This window comes from Daphnia pulicaria, chromosome 7 (genome assembly GCF_021234035.1).
Source record: "Daphnia pulicaria isolate SC F1-1A chromosome 7, SC_F0-13Bv2, whole genome shotgun sequence".
Classification (NCBI taxonomy): Eukaryota; Metazoa; Arthropoda; class Branchiopoda; order Diplostraca; family Daphniidae; genus Daphnia; species Daphnia pulicaria.
In genome coordinates, this window is record NC_060919.1 from 12,723,121 (window position 1) to 12,734,412 (window position 11,292).

Consider the following 11,292-nt stretch of genomic DNA (forward strand, 5'->3'; position numbering starts at 1 on the left):
ATTGTGTAGGCCTCCTCACCTCCTCCTGTACCATGGACGAGGTCAGCACAATCTCTTTTCAAATGCCGCTTGTGGATAACAGGATTCTCACCAGGGGACTATATCAACGTACTATATCAACGATGAATATATATATCAATCAATCAATGGACTATATCAACGTATCATGTACAAGGGCTCAGAACAAATCAATCCACTCGAGTCACTATAAGGACCTTCCTCAATATTTCTCGAGATCCATCTTCACCTTTGACTGTGAACTGGTTCCTACATCAGGTTTCAGATAACCAGCTGCATATCAGCCGATCCAGTCATCTGAAGCTGTCGGTACTTTCAGCAAATCGAGCTGACGTTGTCGCTGCATCCAATCGTCTGCAGAGGAGTGGTAGATGGCTGACGTCAGCTAACTGAAAAACTCTGATCTACATCTAAATTAAGTTGTTAAAGAGCTTTTTGTGCTGCCTCTGCTTCCACCCGGGCCTCTATCGCCAGTTCGGTGGAAACTTTGAGCAAAGACTGACTCATTCTCTGTTACATATCACTGCAAACCTGACTCCCCAGTGAAGTTTAAGGTGGACACGGTAGCTCAGTGTAACGTCTTGCCGAAAAAACATTTGACAAAGTTGTACAATTTCAGGAATTGTAATCTGGCTTAAGAGTCAAAGACTACAATCGTCAGCTAGTGAGTGCATTTTGACAACAACAACTGGGTATAGTGTTCAACAATGTTCGTTTCTACATAAGTTGTGTCGTGGCTGAAAATGTGGATATTCTGATTTTGGGCTTACAGTTGATTCATTGTAAATAAGGAAAATGAAAAATGTTTTGAAAGAAAAATCTGTGGCTTATCTAGTTGGGAAGTATGATTCAGTGTTTACTGAAATTGGACGACTTCCGTTTGAGCATCGTATTCCAATTCATAAATCTGCTGTTGCATTGGTATACGCCCACCGCCTCGAATCCCTTTAAAACTGATTGATCCAGTCTTGAATAAGTTGAATTAAATGGCACAACTGGGTTTAATTACAAAAGTAAGTGATTCTACAGACTTGTTGATTCCAATGGTTTTGCCCAGAAAGTCAAATGGTGACATTCAAATCTGTCTTGATCAATCGGATTTCAATATTGCCATCAAGCTTCAGCACGATCAGATTCTATCAACACAATAAATTTTCTCAAGAATTGGGAAGACTAAGTGCTTTTCGAACTTGGAAGCTTCTTCAGGGTACCTACAAGTTTCTTTACTGAAGACACCATTAGGGCTTCCATTTGAGTTGCAGTCTTGTGGAATATCAACAAATGGTGGTAGATGTATTTGGAGATCTACTCGGCGAAGAAGTTTATTTCGATGATTTTTTGTGTGGGGTGAAACAATAGAAACACATAACTCAAGATATGTATTATTATTTCAGCGCTGTGTGAAAGTGAATGTAAAGCTCAATTTGGTTGAGCTTTAAATTAAAAAGAAGTAAACTTTTATGCAGCCGGAACTTTAGTACATTGGACATGTTATTGTAAATCAAACTCTTAAACCTGATCCTGAAAAAATACTAGCGATTCAATATTTTCAACGTCCTGTGTGTTAACAGGATCTTCAAGGTTTTACCGGTATTGTCAATTATTTGGCTAAGTTTTTAGCAGTTTTATCTGAAACAGTGGCTCCCCTACGATGGCTGTTAACATCTGGTGTTGGGTAGCCAATTGGGAAGCCCACCTACGCTTATACAAACCCCATATGGTAGTAATGTCTTAAACCTGTTGGAGAGATGCATTTAACAAATTAAACAATACTATGTAGTTTCAAACGAAATTCGCAAAGACAAGACGAGAAGTGGAGTTTCCATCGTGATAACCAAATCCCTCCAATTTAAAATGCTATAACTGCCAGACCTTAACACAATTCAAACCATAAGAAACGTGTCAATCGCAACTGTAAACAGCAACAATGCACCGACGACTCCTCAACCGGAAAAAGAAGCTCCAATGAGTCCTTAACCAGAAGTGCCAATTACTGCTCAATTGGAAGAAGAAGCGCAATGTCTCCTCAATCGTCCGAAGATGGGCTGGTGACTCTTCATCGATGCCACTGAAGCACCGATTATTCTTGATGCGGTCGATGAATCTTCCGTGCGACAAATAGGCCCGAAACACCGAGTAATGTTTTTTGTAGAGAAAAGTACTCTAGAAGAGTAACACGATTATCTCTCGCCACCATGTTTTGTAGGACATCTACAAACGAAATAATTAATTTTTTCAACTTGAAAATTGGAAATGGTAAAATGTAATTACCGTTTAAAAACTCCTTATTTTAAACAGAAGTTGTTGCCAATACACCTAATACTTTGACGAATTTAAATATAATTTCTTTAATTAATTCTATCAGTGATAATTAAATAGATTTAATGTTTTCAAAAGATGAAAAATAATTATAAGTAAATGAAAAATGGTTGACTCGTTGAATAATCCACTTTGAATGGATTGAGGTAGATAAGGTTTTAACTGCGTCCTGTCTTTGGAAACTTTTATTCTAATTCAATCTGTGTTTTATCTACTTTGTAATTACTTACTTTTTCCCAATGGTTCCTTTTCGTTGAAGAGAATATTAATTTCAAAAGCCCAATTTTACTGTCAAAATAAAAAACAAAAATGTTCAATTAAACTCATTGTGTATGATAATCGCAAACTGATACGACAATGGATACAAATGGAATGACGAGCAAAAAAATAAAATCTTTCTTTCACCGAAACTTCTCTTAACAAACGATTATTGTTTAATTGATTTAGTGTTTTTTCATAAATCCAATATTTGGCCACCAGTCGATTCAAGAATAGAAAGTCTGATCAATTGGCCGAACAGTATATTTTTTTATTAATTACACACCATTTTTGGCCAAATAAAAAACATAAAAACAAGGTATTGGCCGATTTGTATATTTCAATATATTTTTCCACTCATACGATTCGGCCTTGGCCGAATAAAAAACTCAAAAAGGCGGCCACAATTCTTTGTTTTTATTCGGCCAGGCCAAATCGTATGGTTACCTCCGCCATTCCGAAGGTTCTACGAAGGAGGAAAACGAGCAACTGTGAGACATTTTACAAGCCCACGAGAGCCTTGAAATCCCTTATGTCCCGTCGAAGCCGTTGACTTCCAAAGATGAAGATTCGGCTGTACCGACCCTTTTGAAAAGAGGGAGAGGACGGCCCAGGTTGTCGTACTCAAGTTGTGCGTCCATTTACCTCGAGACGCAGCATCTGAGATAAAGATAACCGTGAAGATCGGGATCGTTCGCCTGAAAGCGCCACCTCAGAACCACCACAGACGTTTGAAGAAGACATTCTTGAGGCCTTACAAGTGGTTACTTCTTACGATCCACCCGTCTGTCGACTTCCATAAGCGAAGCTCCTCCCACTCCTGTCAACGACGAAGCAGCTGTCTCAACAGCGATGGTTGCCCTTGAAACTACACACTAAGATTTTTTTTCTCTACTTTCGGCTACTTTTTTGGTAGCGAAATGGGCATAGTACTTTTTGGTAGGGCTTTCTACCTTGTGGACGTAACGTCCACCATTGTAATAAAGTCGCGAAAAGGTAGTCAGCAAAAGTAGAGTATCTACTATTGGTCTACCATTTAAAAATTCCCCATGGTAGCAAAGAAAAGTAGAGTATCTGCATTTTGTCTACTATATCCCAACTCCATCAACTGACTTCAACCAGACTTGAACCTTCAACCTTTGGAATGGCACTCCAGCTTACTAGCCACTGTGCTAAATAATTCTTACATTATGTCTCAATTCGTAAGTCATAATTAACAGTTATGGAAAATAAAATGGAATCTTTTCGAATTTTCGTTGCAGTAGGGAAACTAATCATAAGCATGTTCCCAAAATTCTTATTAAGCTTAACAAATAATTATTAAGCATTCAAGTGCTAGATAGTCTACATCTGGTCTAGTTTTAACCTACTATACAAAAGTAGAATGAAAAATAAATTCCTACTATATTAAAGTACAAGGAATTTCCTACCTTTTCCCTACTTTCAAAAGTAGAAGGAATAAAATTTCCTACCTTTCCCTACTTTCAAAAGTAGAAGGAATAAAATTTCCTACCTTTCCTTACTTTCAAAAGTAGAAGGAATAAAATAGTTTCCTACTTCGTTAAAGTAGAAGGAATTTCCTACCTTTTTCCTAATTTTTCGCTCTACCATATAAAGAAGGGAAAAAGTAGGAGATAAAAACTTAGAGTGTACTCCGCTAAAGTCTACAAACAAGAGGTATTCAGGTTTGGCCAAATCGGGTCGAACAATCTTCGACTCCGCCTAGTTGCGAAGTTAGCCCGTCCGACAGTACGTATTCCGGAAGGATTAGCGTGCCGGGTACTCCAATGCGACGATCGGCCCGGATATCAGCCTTGCGCGATAGAACTCCTGAACCGACGGCCTCAACGGATGCACTTTTGGCTGATCTTGCCGGACGCATTCACAGACACAGTTCTGGTCCTGGAAGGCCCGATGTGACGACGGTTTCACCTTTACGACGACGATCTGGTCAAAAGTCGAATGTTTCCAGAGACAATTCGCCAACGGATAGTGTGACTTCAGAACCGCCGCCACAGAGCACCAGCCAGGAATTGACATCCAGTCGGAGCTCGGAGGAAACACACGCCGGCCAAGGGGTTGCTGAGAAGCGCCTAGAAATCGGGTGGCCCTCAATTTTTCCCTTTGAAGAAGAGAAGGAAACCGAATTCCAGCAACCGGAAGAATCACAACACAAGATGCAAGCCGGATTTTCATATCAGAATCTCTCTGTTGCCTCAGTGGACTCGAACGAGTCCATTAGTCACGATGGAATGTCTCTCCAAAGTGATAGCAGCAGCGTCAAGAAACAGAAGAAGCCTCGATCCTACCTTCGTCTGTGGCGCCCGGTCGTTACAACCTTCGACGAGGTACTAGTTGACGATCTCCGAGTTGGACATCATTTCCGAGAAGCCGCTGCTGTAGCTGCTGCGAAATCGGTGACTTCCAACAACAAGCGAAGTCGAGAAGATGGTTCAGAAGAAAGGAAGAACCAGTTGAGGAAGTAGAAAGAGACGAAGGTGAAGAATCTAGCCAGAAAGCGGCCCAAGCCAAGAGGGTGGTTCCCCCTCCTCCGCCTACCTATTTAGTTATCATAATATTATGTAATTGCCATTACTTTGTCATTCATGAAAGTGAATAAAATTATGTAGTAATGAAATTCTTATTAAAAAAACTTCCATGGTAAAACGATAGGTGGTGGTTGCGTGTGTTTTGGGCATGTTTCAATTGTATGAGTTTTTCCGCCTCCATGACAACGGGGAGTTTCAAGCAAACCAAACAGATGAACGAGCCTAGCTGGTGGCATACGTAGATTGTATCCTATCTCTTATCCGAAAATCGTTTCCCGCTGCCGAACCGAAAATTCTACAAACGTCCATCACGATTTGTCTACGTGATGTTTCAGGTTAAAATGGATTTCAGGTTTCCTTTTCATCTTGTGTCTATATTGCGATTTTATTTTCACTCCTGAACAGCAGAAAATCTTTACAGAAAGGAAAAACGTCTCCAACAGATGAAAAGGAAAATTGTCTTCTGGAAGTGGATCAAATAGAATGAAACCAAAGTCTTTCGGCAACGGCAGTTCTGAGGGCTTCTATCGGATCCCACTATCAATACCGGGAGGCCAAAATACACATTTGTTTTAATTCCGTCTAGTACAGCGCTGTGACATCCTTTTTGGAAAAATCTTGGTTAATATCTGAGTTGCTGAAATGCAAGGAGAAGAGCTTATAGGCCAACTGTCGATGAAGACTGGCCAGCAAACGGAATTGTTGAAAGTCTCGAAGGCTTTCATTTTGTTCCTGCACAATTTAATGGTCGTTGAATGGCAATGCACACAACGAAGACGACCGCCAACAAACATTTTCCTTCCGTATATGCTCTCTACGCCCACGTCACGTTGCAATGACAGAAAACCTAATTCCATTTACAAGTGTTTGCTTCGCTTCGATTCATATCCTCGAGCGGAATTGGCGCTTGAGATTTAGACAAATTTTGGAGCATGCTGGTCTATTAAATACAACGTTAGTAGACCATGGTTTGATTACACTATCTGAGCAAAAAAAAAAATTATGATGGATGTTCTTATTGTGTTGGTTTTGGTTTTATTAAAATAATCCCGATCCGTTTAACAGCGGATGTCGAGCGCGGATGAGATAACTGTTTTGATCGTTTTTAGCGGTTTGAATTTAAGCCCGATTGTTTAATAATTTCTATCGATATCTTACTAAGCATGGCTAATAATTCGAATATTAATGTCGTCTGCTTTCGGTTTTGTGTTTCAAAGTTACGAAAAAAGAGACGAAGTTTGAGATACAAAGAAAACAGAACACCAATCTTTTAGAAACGTACTGTACGTGGCTGTACGAAAAATAGTGCAACAAATACAATTTTAAAAATGTGGTCGTCGTGTGAAATCTGTGAGTGTCATAACTAATTCTATGCTTTCCAGTATCACTATGTTTAACTGACAGTTAAACAAAACTAATAATACAAATAGCCTACACGAGGGGTTGGCAACTCAAAATTTAGGTGTACGAGGATTCGGAATCTCAAAGATTCTAGAGATTATAGAGATTCTGAGGGATTCTGAGAGATTCTACGAGGATTCTGCAAGATTCGGAATCAAGTTTCCCCCCAAATTCCGCTAGGGGCGCTACTAGTCTTTGTCCCAATTTCTTTACAAAAGTATGCATTGTGTTACGTAGTGGGCGTAGCTCCGTTTTGGCACGCTCTATACAGCTTATAGACATGTAGATCTTATTATATTTAAGTTAATTTACTGATAGAAAAAGTTGCTACAGTATGTTTTGTAGTTTCAAGTAGGGTGTAGTAATCTGATATAGTTAGAAATTTGATAAGTTTGAAATAAAAGTCCAGATTATTAATTTAAAAATAAAATATACGGTGAAAATTAACAGCAAGTGACTTTTGCTGGGAATTATTGGAATTTTATCAATAAAGTTTTTTTTTAATCATAAATTTGTCCCACCCTATCATCGAATCATGAGCAGACAAAAAAATGTGTGCGCCACCCAGCGGTGGGAAAAAGGAGGTAAAATTAAAGAAGATTTAGCGCAACACATATTTTTACAATTTTTCCGTATTTATAGCGCATTTTTTTACAATTTGAACTTTTTAAAGATCAAATTCACTAAATATTTGTAATTTTAGATGGTTTTGGGGTAGTTTAAAGCTAAAAAATGGGGGTAAATTTAGTGAGATTCTGGAGATTCTACGAGATTCTATGGGATTCTACGGGAATCTGTGAGATTCTGAAGATTCTACGAGATTCTGAAGATTCTATGAGATTCTGGAGATTCTGGAGGGATTCTAGCCAGGGTGTACGAGCATTCTGAAAGTTGCCAACCCCTCGAACCTACACTGATTATGCTTAAAGGATGGGTAATGGACAACTGATGAAGCTTAAAAAGAAGAGCTAAACCTGTTCCAAATTGATGAAATCATGAAATCTTGGTTCCTGACTAGACGTAAGCCCCCTGACAATACAAGTTAGTTTTCTTGCACTATGTAACCTTTTTCTTTTTTTAGATTTGAGGTCAAAGCCATCCCATCATAATCACATACAAGATATGCCAGTTTTCTTGGTAATAACCTGTCATCAGTAACAATCTTAATAATATTGATTCATGGGTAATGATTTTCGTTACTATTGTTAAAACATTGACTTGTTTGATATTTTATTGATGCATGACTTGCTTAAATGCAGTGTGTATTACATGGAAACCTTAAATTATCTAATTAATTTAAAATTAGGGTTCAACATCTGTCTCATTTTTAACTGAATTTGAAGAAGCTAATACCACCACTGACGAAGAATTTGAGTGCGACAAGGATACTAATCACTGGAAAGTTGATTCCTTCGGTCAAAGACAACCGTTTGGTATTACATTGTTAATGGATTTTTGGACCAAGGAAGTGGGCGAGAAAACCAACATTAACGAACTAGAGGGAATGTTTGTCAATCAAACTCTTTGTGACGTCCATTTCCAGTTCGAAGACGGTCAATCTGTTGGTGCTCACATCGTAATCTTTTCGGCCGGAAGACCCGTTTTTTCAGCCATGTTCCATTCCGGGCTCTTAGAATCAAAATCCCGAATAGTGGTCATCATCGACCACATTGAATTTGATGTGTTCCGACAACTGCTCATCTATTTGTATACAGGAATGACCCCTAAAGTGACAGAGGAATCCATCACTCAGTTGCTCTTCGTGGCGTCTGATAAATACGGCGTGGAAGCTCTCAAGTATGAATGCGTTCATGTGTTGAAGACTCTACTGAAAATAAACAACGCGATCATAATTTTGTTTGGGCTCACTTCCATTCCATCCCAAAGCTCTCCAAAAAAGTTACAAAGTTTGCAGCGTCTAATTTTTCCTTAGTAGGACGTTCCTCCTTAAACGCTTTCAACGGTTTTGTATTTTGACTAAAATCGAAGGTTGGCGATGGACAACATGTTGACAGAATACGACCCTGATGTTCCGGATGAGTTTCTAGCAGTTGCTAGGTATAAAATGCATTTAAAGAAGTTAAATAATGGAGTAAATTGACTTGGTTTACGTAACTATGAATTTATCCCCTTCAGCCATACGTCGTGGTAAAAAAATATTTGTGATAACTGATAAAGCTTTTCCGTTGTTATTTTTGCTAATAAAAGACTAAAATTTTGCAACAGATAGAATGAATGAATGACAGAAAACAGAAGTTGATTTGAATTTGTACGATACGTCATTTTGATCGCTCTCTTACTCAACTGACAACCCTGTGTCCTTTGTCTTCGTTTTACCAAGTAGAAGATGGGATCTAGAAATTTCCCATAAGGTTAATTCCTAGGGTTTTTAAAGTTTTCTTTGGTAAACAGGTACCGAAAATTTACTTATTTTCTTAGTTTACTTACTAATAACCTTCTTGCTCATAATCATTCCATCCGAAATCAATGTAATTTATCTCAGATAGCTGAATTATATAAGTTAAGACTTTTGTAATTAATTTAATTTAAGAATAGTCTCGGTTACGTCTTGGTAGATTTCCCATTTGTGAACTACGTTACACGAGAACGCGAAAGAGGGTGAACGCCCCATAGTCCCTATTTTCAAGATTTCTCGATCCACATCGCTCTGTTCCAGTAACGAATTTGCTTCTTGGCGAATTTTTAAGAGTGTTTTTACACGGAATTCCGGGTTATTTTTAAGAAAATCAACAATTTCCCGCAGTTGATCCTCGTTGCAGAACATCTTGACTGATTGCTTAGACCAAACTGAATTGGTCAAACGTCTACGAGTCAAACCCTCTACTCTATGAGTGTATGCAATCCTTTTGACGTTATTCAGATATATATGGGCCTTATCTCAAATTTGAAATCCTGCGGTCTTGTTTAAATTGGATGATTCACGAATTCGAATTAAGCTTGATAATTGAATGAAATATCGATTTTTAAATGACCGTTACACTATTCTGTGGAGTCTTCTCTGCCTTTAGCTTTCTTCTGTAAAGAAACTGTAGCGAGGCGGGAGCGATGCCTCTCAAGGTGAAAGCCGTCAGCCTTTTATGACAAGGCAGGCGCTTTCAGCCTTGATACTTAGGTTGCTTCGGATGGTGCAATGTTAATTGCGCCATCCGACAAACATCTTTCTCTTCTTGCACCACCACATCCTGGTGATGGTGCAACTGTATACGTGTCTTTATCTATGTTGCAATAACTAACCCCAAGTATAAAAAGCCCACGCTCTGCCTCATCCCGGCAGAGTGATTCCGGCAGTGTACTCCCTAACAAGTGGTAAATAAAGTTTCCTTAAAATCTTCTTTGTGTTTGTGTTTGTGTTAGTGTTAGTATAAGTGTAACTTCAGTGTGAGTTTATATTGTGATCGTCCAATCATCACAAATTGGTGAACGTGCCAGTATGTCTTCGAACATCCGACCTTTTTTCAACAATCATAGAAGAAAGAGAGAAACACCAAAGCGGTAAGTGAATAACGACTCCTACGTTACCTTCTAAAGATACATCTTATGCTGCTTTAAACGAGTCCCTGATAGGGGAGATAGACTTAGAAGAAAACAGTTACATCAGATCCCTTCCACAAAATATTTTACCCATTAGAGAAAGATTTTTTATCGCAGTGGAACGAGTTAATTAAAATTACAACAAGACGTCGCCACTAAAGAATTATCATTAGATTCTTTAAGGCAAACAAACAAAGGGTTAAACTTGATTATATAGACTTGAGATATAGCTACGTTACAACAACAGTTAGCACAGCAAACAGCACAAATCACTCAACCTCCAAACATGACTTCAACTCCTCCAACACCGCCGACCGCTCAAATACAGATTCCTTTAAACCAACAGCAAGGCCCTAGAGCACCTTCCCCCGATCCAAACAATGTTCCATTGACTAAAAGTCATCTCCGTGAACTATACTCACAGGATGAACGAAAATCAATTCCAGTTTACAAAGGGAAAAGAGGAGATCAACTTATAAATAATTGATTAAAAGACGCCAAAAGAGTAGCGCAAAGCGCAGGATGGAACGCAAAGGATAAAATTAAATATTTTTCAGATAGATTAAGAGGTGATGCCGCGGATTGGCACAGTGACTACATAGATCACGCTGCGGATAAAGAAGATTACGATGCGTGGGAGAAAGCTATCATTAGCAGATTTTTAACGGAAACAGAGATCGAGAACCTTAAGAAACAATTAAATGAACTAAAACAGATGCCTGATCAGAGTACCCAAACTTATGTTTCAAGACTTAATCATTTGTATGACATTATTCATGGAAAAGAAATCGTTCTTGATGAAACAATTGCACCCCCTGAAGCCGTAGTTCTGGCTAGATCCCTTAGGAAAATTAGAGGAGAAGCAAAACAAAAGATATTGCTAAAAGGCTTGTTACCAAAAATAGTACAGGCCGTGTGGCACAGAATTGACGTAAATAGCCATTATGAAGATGTTTGCGAGATAGTTTATGCAGCAGAAACTATAGTAAATAGAATGGAGCAGAATGAAGAGAAAAGTCTAAAAGCAACAATTGCAGGTATTTCGGCTCACGAAGACGAGCAAGACGTAGAGCTTCAGAGACAGAAAAAGAAGCTTTCCAAACTTGAAAAACTAGTAGGTCTAAATATCGAACAGCGACCATAGGACTTTTAACCACACCAATGTACATAAATTACCAATTATAGCTAATGTAGC

At 38.7% G+C, this 11,292-nt stretch overlaps 1 long non-coding RNA gene across 1 annotated transcript; it reads left to right on the forward strand.

Annotated features, from left to right (window-relative positions):
* Nucleotides 1-3,198: 3,198 nt before the first annotated feature.
* Nucleotides 3,199-9,785, forward strand: LOC124348556. The gene is made up of 3 exons (XR_006920030.1): nucleotides 3,199-3,212; nucleotides 6,269-6,275; nucleotides 9,590-9,785. It is a non-coding gene; the product is annotated as an uncharacterized LOC124348556 (long non-coding RNA).
* Nucleotides 9,786-11,292: the final 1,507 nt, after the last annotated feature.